This window comes from Natator depressus, chromosome 1 (genome assembly GCF_965152275.1).
Source record: "Natator depressus isolate rNatDep1 chromosome 1, rNatDep2.hap1, whole genome shotgun sequence".
NCBI classification, from domain to species: Eukaryota; Metazoa; Chordata; order Testudines; family Cheloniidae; genus Natator; species Natator depressus.
Window position 1 is genome coordinate 67819452 of NC_134234.1, and position 10969 is coordinate 67830420.

The window sequence follows — 10969 nt, forward strand, 5'->3', positions numbered from 1 at the left end:
AACAGTAAGACAAAGGAATTTATTTGCCATAATCCCAAAGAAAGGGAATTTTGAGACTAGATTTAAAGTAAATCCTGAAGAAGATTTCTTTTTCCTTATTGATTTACCTTGGGTTTTTGTTTTTTTAGTTATTGCAGATCAACCATTTTACACATACAGTGCTTTATGAAAGAGAACAGAGATGAGTTTTCAGTGTTCGTGCCTTGTAACAATGCTTTCTCTTTACAGAGCAGATTAATACATATTTTTTCCCCTCTGCCTATCCAGTGTGCTGCTTACAATTTCCCATCTAGGCTTGCTGGCCCAACTGCAACTGCTAAATATGAGCCTGCTGATTAACCATCTCTCAGAGTCTTACTTCCTGTTTTTCTGTCTCACCTTGCTGCTGGTTTCTCATTCCTGTGTGTCTAGTTGCCTCTGTTAAATGGTGCCTCCCAAATTAGGGTTGCCAGGTATCCGGTTTTCGACCAGAACACCCAGTTGAAAGGGGACACTGGTGGCTCCAGTCAGCACTGCTGTCTCGGCCATTAAAAGTCCAGTTGGCTGTGCAGTGGGGCAGGCAGGCTCTGTGCCCATCTCCGCGCAGCTCCCAGGAAGCAGCTGGCATGTCCCTCCAGCAGGGGGATGGCCACGGGGACTCCCTGGGTTGCCCCAGCCCTGAGAGCTGGCTCTGCAGCTCCCATTGGCCAGGAACTGCATCCAATGGGAGCTGTGAGGGTGGCGCCTCTGGGCATGGGTGGTGCCTGCGGGCGAGGGCAGCATGCAGAGCCCCCTGACTGTGCCTGCACCTAGGAGCTTGTGGGACATGCTGGCTGCTTCCTGGGAGCTGCTGGAGGTAAGCACCGTCCGGAGTCCGCACCCCGAACTCCATCCCGTGCCCCAACCCCCTGCCCCAGCCCTGAGCCTCCTCCCGCACACAAACTCCCTCTGAGAGCCCGCACCCCCTCCTGCACCCCAACCCTCTGCCCCAACCCTGAGCCCCATCCAACACTCCGAACCCCTCAGCTCTCTGGAGCCCTCTCCTGCACCCCAAACCACTCATCCTTGGCTCCACCCGAGAGCCCGCACCCCCAGCCGGAGCCCTCACCCCCTCCTGCACCCCAATCCCCTGCCCCAGCCTGGTGAAAATGAGGAAGTGAGCAACAGTGCGGGAAAGCAAGTGACAGATGGAGTGGGGATGGAGGGAGTGGGGAGCAGGATCTCGGAGAAGGAGCAGGGCGGGGCGGGACCTTGAGGCAGGGGGCGGGGTAAGGGTGTTCTGTTTTCTGCGATTAGAAAGTTGGCAACCCTACCCTGAATAAATAATGAATGTTATGGGCTTGTTGCTTACTACAACTGTTTCTGCTAAGAATCAGGATTAGCTACTGCATCTTTGCCGCAAAGGAGGATATGTAGATTCGTCATAAGTCAGCAACTGGGAGGATTTGTACCTGATTCTGGGTTGTCCTGGACCTTGTGTATAATGAATGTATAATGCCACCAATCTAATATGGTTGTGTGGGACACCCCTTCAGTACTTATTTTGCACAGGTGCAAAACTCAAGGCAGTGGAAGTCCATAGTTTTAATTGATTCATACTCTAACATAGCAAATACCCGCAACCCAGAAAAGATTTTTAGATGTCCCAATATGAGTTTCGCACTGGGACTGGTCTTTAAAAGTTCATAAAACTCCATTCAGAGTATCCTAGCATGACTGCCTTTCCCCCCAAAATATAAAGGTGAAGGAAGAACTCTTGTGGGTAGCACATATCATGGAATTTATATCAGCCACACATTTTTACATCTCAAACAAAATTTTACATACTGTAGGTAGATGGTACTAATTCCATACCAGTTTTCCTGATCTATTCACTAACATTTTTTAGCTAGAGTTTACATAAGTGAGTAGCAGAAGAAGCTGCAGACTGAGTATCACTTGCCTACTTTTTAAATAGAACTTATGTCCCCATGCTAAAATTGAGAATATGAGCAAAAACACAGATAGGAAGGCAAGTTGGCTTCATTAAACATTTGCAATAAAATTTTTAGAAATAACTAAGCACAAAGAGAGTTTTATACACTAACATCATTGCATCATTTAACATCAACATAATTTAAATTAACTAACATTGCCTTTGTGGAAACATGATATACCTTCTTCAAGACTCTGCCTGGATAAACAATAAAATTATATTGTAAATCAAATGGACTCTTATGAGGACATATGAAATATAATTTGTGACACTATTGAGGACATACTTATTATATGAAGTTCAGGTTTGTACTGTAATTATGGGCCAAATTCATCCATGGCCTAATTCCACTAAAAGTCACTGGGACAAGTTGACTGGTATAGTAAATTATAAATTGATAAGTGGATCTAATGTGCCATAATAAGGCATATGTTACATAATTTTAGACTTAGGCTGGGATTTTCAAAGGAGCCTAAAGGATTTAAATGCTGATATCCCATGCACTCTGTCCCTATAATATGAACTGTCCATGGTAATAAATATTGTAAATGCCAAAAGAAAATAAACTTATTTCCTGAAGAAAATGTCAGTGAGGCCCTGCAAAGAGGTAAATGTTCACACAAGCAGATCCCTTTGTTGGAGGATCAGGCAAGGACTTCTCAGGGCATGTACGGTAAGGTAAGGTTGCTTGATGTAAAATATTACCTTTCTTTGCTCCTTGACAACTGACAGATTTTTTCACAGACTGCTTCCTTCTGGTGTAATTCAATAATTTCTTGTGATTTGTTTTTCGCTATTTGCTCTTCAAATTTCCAAAGCCTTCCTACTTTCTGTCTTTCATTTTTACCTGGTATAGTTTATACTCCTATCTATTGCCTACATTAGGGATGAATTGCCATTTTTTGAAGGATATTGGTTACCTTGAACAACCTTTGAATCTTAACACTTACCTATACGTATTATTTTGTTTTTAGAGGTATGTTTACCTTCTGTGATTGAGTTATTATAAAGTGAATAAGGCTCCAAAATGAGTCTAAAGATTTTAATTTTCTTATTTGACTGTCAGGTCTCTTTGACTAACTTTCTTGTTTTTATTTTAATCCACTATTCTAAAACTTAGTATTGAAGTTTTTTATATGATCCTTTCCACTTAACTTAATTCTATCATGGACACTATTACTTAGTGGGTCAACAGTAATTAATCTTGAAGCAACTTTCATGTGTTATTTAGGACAAAGTGGAAAGTAGCCTTTCCTCCAGTGAAAAACTAATTTAAGGCATTGGAAAATTACTTCACTAAAGTGTACCCCTATGTGAAATATGATCAGTGTATACAGTGGGTAGATAAAGTCATCATTATGACTATTTCATTAGATTTTGTTACTCTTTGCCTTACACTTTGCATAGTCATGTTACACTTGTATGAAGTGAATACAAAATGCTACCGTAACACCAGCAGAACCCAGTCATCAGGGGGCGGAATGGAACCTGGGAACCTCTGGAGCTTGGGGCATGAGTCTCTACTGCAGCGGTGGGCAAACTTTTTGGCCCAAGGGCCACATCGGGGAATAGAAATTGTATGGTGGGCCATGAATGCTCACAAAATTGGGGTTGGGGTGCGGGAGGGGTTGCAGGCTCTGGGATGGGGTTGGGGATGAGGAGATTGGGGTGTAGGCAGGTGCTCTGGGCTGGGACCGAGGGCGGGAGAGGGATCAGGGCTGGGGCAGGGGTGTGGGAAGGAGTGCGGGTTCCAGCTGGGGGTGCGGGCTCTGGGGTGGGGCTGGGGATGAAAGGTTTGGGGTGCAGGAGGGAGCTCCAGGCTGGGATCGAGGGGTTTGGAGACCGCGAGGGGGATCAGGGCTGGGGCAGGCGGTTGGGGTGTGGGAAGAGCCTAGGGGGTGCAGGCGCCGAGCAGCACTTACCTCAGGTGGCTCCCAGAAGCAGTGGCACGCCCCTTCTCTGGCTCCTACATGGAGGTGTGGCCAGACAACTCTGCTCGCTGCCCCATCTGCAGGCGTCACCCCTGCAGCTCCCATTGGAGTGTGTAGGAGCTGGAGCGGGGCCATGCCGGCTTCTGGGAGCTGCATGGTGTGGTCCCCGACCCTGCGCCCCACCTGGAGCACTGGAGCGGGGCCAAGCCGCATGGTCCAGCCCCCAACCCAGCACCCTGGCCAGAGCTTTTAGTTAAGTCTGTAGAGCAGACTCATTAATCTCTCTATTTTAGTGGTCTCGGTGCCACTAGATGGGACAGAGCACCACACCCAGGTGTGTGGGTTACACTACCATTCTGGTGTTATGCAACTTCTTTATCTTCTGTCATGTGACATTTCTGGAATGTACTTCTGTCATCACCTCCACTGCAACATAACTGCCAAGTTCCAGGTAGCTGCTTGAGTGACATTTTTGTGAATGTGAGCCTGTGAAGTTAGCAAGCTTTTTCTGATTCATTCTCTTTCCCCAGCTAATAATGCTGATAGTTCTATTTGAGGATTTAAAGTACCTTCACCTATTTATATAAGGTAAGTGTTGTTATCCCCATTTTACTCATGGGTAAATTGAGGCATCAAAAGGAGACTTTCTCAAGATACTACAGTGAATCAGAGACCGAGGTGGGAATGGAAGCCAAGAGCCCTGATTCCCAATCCTGTATGTTAGCCACATGACCATTCTTCCCCAATTTGTACCTAGCAGTGGGTTTCCCCCCTTACTTATCTGTCCAAACTCATCCATCTTTTTTCTTCACCATTATCTCTTTCTTTGCCTGTCACCAGTTGTTTCCTTTGGCCCTCTTTTCCCAAGAGTCACACTTCCTTCTGTCATTTCCATCTCTGAATTTCTTTGTAACCTGTCTGATCCTGTTACCCTCACACCGTGGTCAGTTTCTGCTAGTGGAATGTGCTGCATTCTCAAAGCCGGGAAGCAGCAGTGCTGCCCATCTTAGCTCAGGAAACAACAGTTCCTCCCCTCTGTGCTCTACTGTGAGGTACAATGGGAAGGAGTGAGCCAATCCATAGAATCATAGAATCATAGAATATCAGGGCTGGAAGGGACCTCAGGAGGTCATCTAGTCCAACCCCCTGCTCAAAGCAGGACCGATCCCCAATTAAATCATCCCAGACAGGGCTTTGTCAAGCCTGACCTTAAAAACTTCTAAGGAAGGAGATTCCACCACCTCCCTAGGTAACGCATTCCAGTGTCTCACCACTCTCCTAGTGAAAAAGTTTTTCCTAATATCCAACCTAAATCTCCCCCACTGCAACTTGAGATCATTACTCCTTGTTCTGTCATCTGCTACCACTGAGAACAGTCTAGATCTATCCTCTTTGGAACCCCCTTTCAGGTAGTTGAAAGCAGCTATCAAATCCCCCCTCATTCTTCTCTTCTGTAGACTAAACATCCCCAGTTCCCTCAGGCTCTCCTCGTAGGTTATGTGCCCCAGCCCCTAATCATTTTTGTTGCCCTCCGCTGGACTCTTTCCAATTTTTCCACATCCTTCTTGTAGTGTGGGGCCCAAAACTGGACACAGTACTCCAGATGAGGCATCACCAGTGTCGAATAGAGGGGAACGATCACGTCCCTCAATCTGCTGGCAGGGAAAGGTGAGACGAGGATGTGTAGGAGAAAGCCTTGTCTGCCTGCTCAGGAATAGCTTCTAGCACAGGGATCAGCAACCTTTCAGAAGTGGTGTGCCGACTCTTCATTTATTCACTCTAATTTAAGGTTTTGCATGCCAGTAATACATTTTAATGTTTTTAGAAGGTCTTTTTCTATAACTCTATAATATATAACTAAACTATTGTTGTATGTAAAGTAAATAAGGTTTTTAAAATGTTTAAGAAGCTTCATTTAAAATTAAATTAAAATGCAGACCTTATTGTGTAGTGTGATCCTTACCCTTGCTTTTCCTTGCTGAGTTTTCCAATGTCTGGCACGTCTTTGGATACTTTAAGCTGCACACAGGCTTCTGAGTGATTAGTTGTTAACCGGCTCTGAGAGGACAGAGGGCAGATTTCATGTGTGAAGATACTTGTTGACTCAGGTATGTGGCTACAAGTGCTGAAAGCATTGCAAATGCAATTTTCTTCAAACAGTTAAATTTCACTGGCAGGGACATCCAGCAGATCAGAATAGAGGCCCCATGATCTCTCTCCATAGCTTCAAGTGAACTCTGGAGATCTCCAAACTTTGATGCCCACAATTGTGAGCTTTTTAACTGAATCAGCTGCATTTCGAAATCTTCAACACCCATCCACTGAAATACAGACAAATCCAAGTCGCTTTCTTGGAACTTTTCAGGTTTAATTAGAAAACAAAGCATTGGTCCAAATGGCTGGAAATCTTGAAATCTGTCAGAAAATTCTGATTCCAGTTCTTGCATGTACATTCTGATCTCAACATCAAACGCAGTGTGCTTTTCTACGTGGCATGATAGTGATGTAAGCAGCAAATCAGGACTTAAAAATATCCCAGTACAGTGGCGCTGGAACAATTTTTAAGGTGGGGGTGCTGAGCTGTGCCCCCTCTTGCCCCTGTCTGCACCCCTCACTGCCACAGGCTGCGGCCAGTGGGCCACTGCTGGGGCAGCTGCAGACCCCCAGGCTGGCGGCCGGTACCCCAGGCTGGCAGCAGAGCCCCCGGAACCGGTGGCTGGGACCCGGGCAGCGTGAGTGCCACTGAAAATCAGCGCGCATGCCGCCTTTGGCACGCGTGCCATAGGTTGCCTACCCCTGTTCTAGCAGTAAGGTCGGGAAATACTTCCTTGCTGCCAGTAGTCCTGCTGATGAGTGACAGGTCAACTGGCATGGATGAGAAAGTGACAGCAGAGGCAAATGTAACTCCATACAGGTAACACTTGGAATATATGGTATTTCTGCCCTTTCCTATCCTATATTACCAAACCAGCTTCTAGTTTAAGACACTTTGTTGTTTCTCTATGTCAGCAGTCTAGTCTAGTTTGGTTGAGGTGGAGCCCATCCCTTCTGCACAGGTAATTCCTTTCCCCAAAATTTCCCATAATAAATTGAAAACCATTCTCTCTACCCTAACATATTATTCATGCATCTGAAATCCCACATGTGCTCTCAGAAATTTTTCACATGATAGCACAATGCACGGAGCCTCTGGGGATTCCAGCCCAAAGTTTCTTCTCCAACAAAACTTGTGCCCAGAGCAAGGAAACAAAACAGAGTCAACCACCAAGATCTATCAGTGGGCCGTTGGCAAAATCCCCTCATGTCCAACCCCCAGGCCTCCCTGCATCCTGCTCCCAACTGGCTGCCCCATGAGTGCACTCACCAGAGCTCCCCATACTTGTAGCAGGTCTTGCGGCTGTCATTGAGTGAGTCCTTTGGGCTAAGCAGAGAGGACACAGGCTTCAGGAAGTGAAGGGAAGCCAGGGGGCCCCCTCCCGCCCCCCCCCCCCCGGGAGGGAACTCTAGTGCAGAAGGTGCTCCCATGGCAATGTGCCTTTTCTCCTTGTGGAGATACTGGTGAACTTTCCTCACACACAACCGACGATTTATTGATAAGAACAAAAATTATTAAAAGCACAGAGAAAAGGGAGTAAAAACAAGAAGAAACTGCTTAATATGCCTAGATTTACACCTTGAGTGAGCTAAACTATGGAAGGCTTTTTGAGCTTATATTACAGAAAAGAAACACTGTTTTCTGAACATGAAAGTAATCTGTGGCTCTGACCCCAGTGTCAAAGTTCCCACCCCATTCTGTCCCAAGCGAGCCTCACTTCTCTGTATTCAGAGACCCCTCTTCCCTTCACTCTAGGTCCACATGCCTGTCCTGACACACCTCGTCATCTAGGGCAGCCACCTTCCATTCTCCAAGCCAGTTTTCCCCCAGTTACCTATATTCACACACAGTAGGGTTTTAGGCTTGCTTGTTTTCTCTACACACAGTTTTTGCATGGATTCATCTATATTTAGAAATCAAGATAGTAAAATCAGTGTCAAAACTGTGCATAGACAGGGCCTAAGTCTTTTGCAGTGGCACTGACTGCCCACTTAGGTTTGACCCTGCAGACCTCCATCACAATGTGAGGTGGCAGGGTCAAAATTGAGTGAGCAGCATTGTGGCCTCATGCACGGGGGATGCAGTTCTGCTCAGGTCACGAAGGAGAAGCCATGGGGCCAAACCTGAGATTACTTTCATGTTCCAAAACCAGTGTTTCTTTTCTGTAACATAAACTTAGAAAACCTTTCTTAGTTTAGCCCACTTGAAGTGTAAATCTTGACATGTTAAGCAAAAAGTTTCTTGTCTTTATTTTCCCTGTGCTTTTAATAATTCTTATTCTTATCAAGAAATCATCTGTTATGTATGGGGAAGGGTCACTAGTATCTCCTCAAGGAGAAAAGGCACAATGTATAAGAGAAGTTACAGGAGGCAAAAGAGGCTGCAGAACCAAAAACCACTGCTCTTATCTTGGTCAATAAGACATGAACAAAGGTATCCAGTCCCAGTAAAGTATGTTTCAAAGTGCTGTGGTGGGCAAACACCTCTGGACACATCAACAGAACCAGGAACAAGACAAGAGTTGGCAAGAGGGTAAGGTAACAGATATACAGTTATTATACAATAAAACAATTATTTGCAAATTTCCTGACTTCATTAAAAATAAAATATTTGTTTCCCTTTGTCACAATATGAATACATTTGGTCTGTAAACATAATTTTAAACTATCCCTGGGATGTTAACAATTCACAGCCAACACATTGTCTCACTTTCACTACATTTTATTGGACCTACTCAGATTATTTCTTTATGGATGATTGTAATGTTTACCTAGTAACATTAAACTCACAGACTTTAAGGCCAGAACGGACCATCATGATCATCTAGTCTGACCTCCTGCATATTGCAAGCCGCAGAATCTCACCCACCCGCTCCTGTAATAGACCCATAACCTCTGTTTGCTACTCCTCAAATCATGATTTAAAGACTTCAAGTTACAGAGAAGCCACCAAGTACACTAGTTTAAACCTGCAAGTGACTGGTGCCCCATGCTGCAGAGGAAGGCAAAAAAACCGCAGAGTCTCCACCAATCTGACTCAGGGGAAAATTCTTTCCCGACCCCAAATATGGTGATCAGTTGGACCCAGAGGATTTTGGCAAGGCAAGACCAACAGCCAGACACCTGGGAAAGAATTCTTTGTAGTAACTCAGAGCCCTCCCCATCTAGTGTCCCATCGCTGGCCATTGGGGATATTTGCTACTAGCAGTCGCAGAACACCTACATGCCATTGTAGGTAGTTTCATCATACCATCCCTTCCAAAAATGTATCAAGCTCAGTCTTGAAGCTAGTTAGGTTTTTTGCCCCCACTGCTCCCCTTGGAAGGCTGTTCCGGAACTTCAGTCCTCTGATGGTTAGAAACCTTCTTCTAATTTCAAGCCTAAACTTGTTGATGGCCAGTTTGTTCTTGTGTCAACATTGGTGTTTAACTTAAATCACTCCTCTCTCTCCCTGCTATTTATCCATCTGATATATTTATAGAGAGCCATCATATCTGCCCTCAGCCTTCGTTTGATTAGACTAAACAAGCCAAGCTCTTTGAGTTTTCCATTCCTCTGATCATCCTAGTATTCCTTCTGTGCACTGTTCCAGTTTGAATGCATCTTTCTAATAATGCCTCTGAATTAATTAACATGAAAAGTACTTTGTCATCCTCAAACAATGAAACTCTGAATCAGAATCCTTTCAAGCCAATCTGTACCACCTTTTACACTAGATTTTGTTAATCTGAAAATGTGAGGCAGGATTTCTTCCAGAAGTATTAGTAGTGTGGACTTTTAGTTCCTTCAGTCCCCTTTGCTGCAGACTGCTGCAAATGTTGACATTTAAAGTAATTTGTAATTTCAAAACAGTGTAGGTGTGCTGACTTACAAGTTAAACAGTTATTTTTGTTTTTCAAAGTCTGTGATGGAATTGCTCAGATGTCAGCTATGGGAGAACTAGCAAGTTGAATCTCATATGTGAGTTAGATGCATAAAACAGAAGAACTGCATTGTCCTTGCTTGTTCCCTAGACCTTTCACTCTGAATCTCTGCCCTTATCTACATGGGAAAATTGACCAGAAGAGAACTGTTTTAGAATAGCTCCCCATAAGGACCATATATTCTGGAATTTGTTCTGGAATAATGACCCTATATAATCACATAGCAGAGTAAGTGCTAAAGACAGGAAGCTGCCTATATAAAGGTAGCCTTTTGTCCCATGTCCACTGTATTTACTATGTAATAAATATGAGACTGGTCAGACAAACTGAGCTGCAATGTCTAATATTTTTAGACTTAAAGAGCGAATGCATAGTATTTAGACTTATAGAACAATCATATTTCACTTGTCATCCTTGTGCCTATTGTAATTTCCACTCAATAGTGCTTGTGGGGATATAATTGTCAGATTATGTTTAGATGTGATTGAAGTAGAGACAAATTGGCCTGTATTTAGTTCTAAAGATGAACTCTGCTATTGTACAGCTGTTTGTTCTAAACTTGAAGGTTATATAAATAACATTCATACAGCTTCTCCCTCATTTATGTGAAGCATGTCTTTGCAAATGTTAGTGATTTTAAGTGCCACAGTTATCTAAAATGTCATTGTTCAGCAAAGTTTGGAAAGTTGCTTGATTTTAGTTTGTTTTCAAATGACAGTCGTTCTTGACGTCTGGTAATTTTGAAGCACAGACCAAACCTTGTTTCAGTAACTATATATTAGCTGGACAATAACAAATGAAATGCAGAAGCATCCCTGTGTCTACATAATATTATCAGCATTCATGAGAAGCTAATAAGGTCTATTCTGAACATCCTAATTGGAGTTCTGTGTACTCTGTGTACTGTGAACTAAGATGTCTGGGTGATTGCTAAGAACTTGATTGTTCCTTGTGCTGATAACTTACAGGAGCTTTTAATATTCTAAAGTCCAGCTAGATGGGAAATTTGCTGCATTTTATCTTGACTCAGTTTTAAACTGTATCAGTTTGTCATCTCAAGGGAAAAA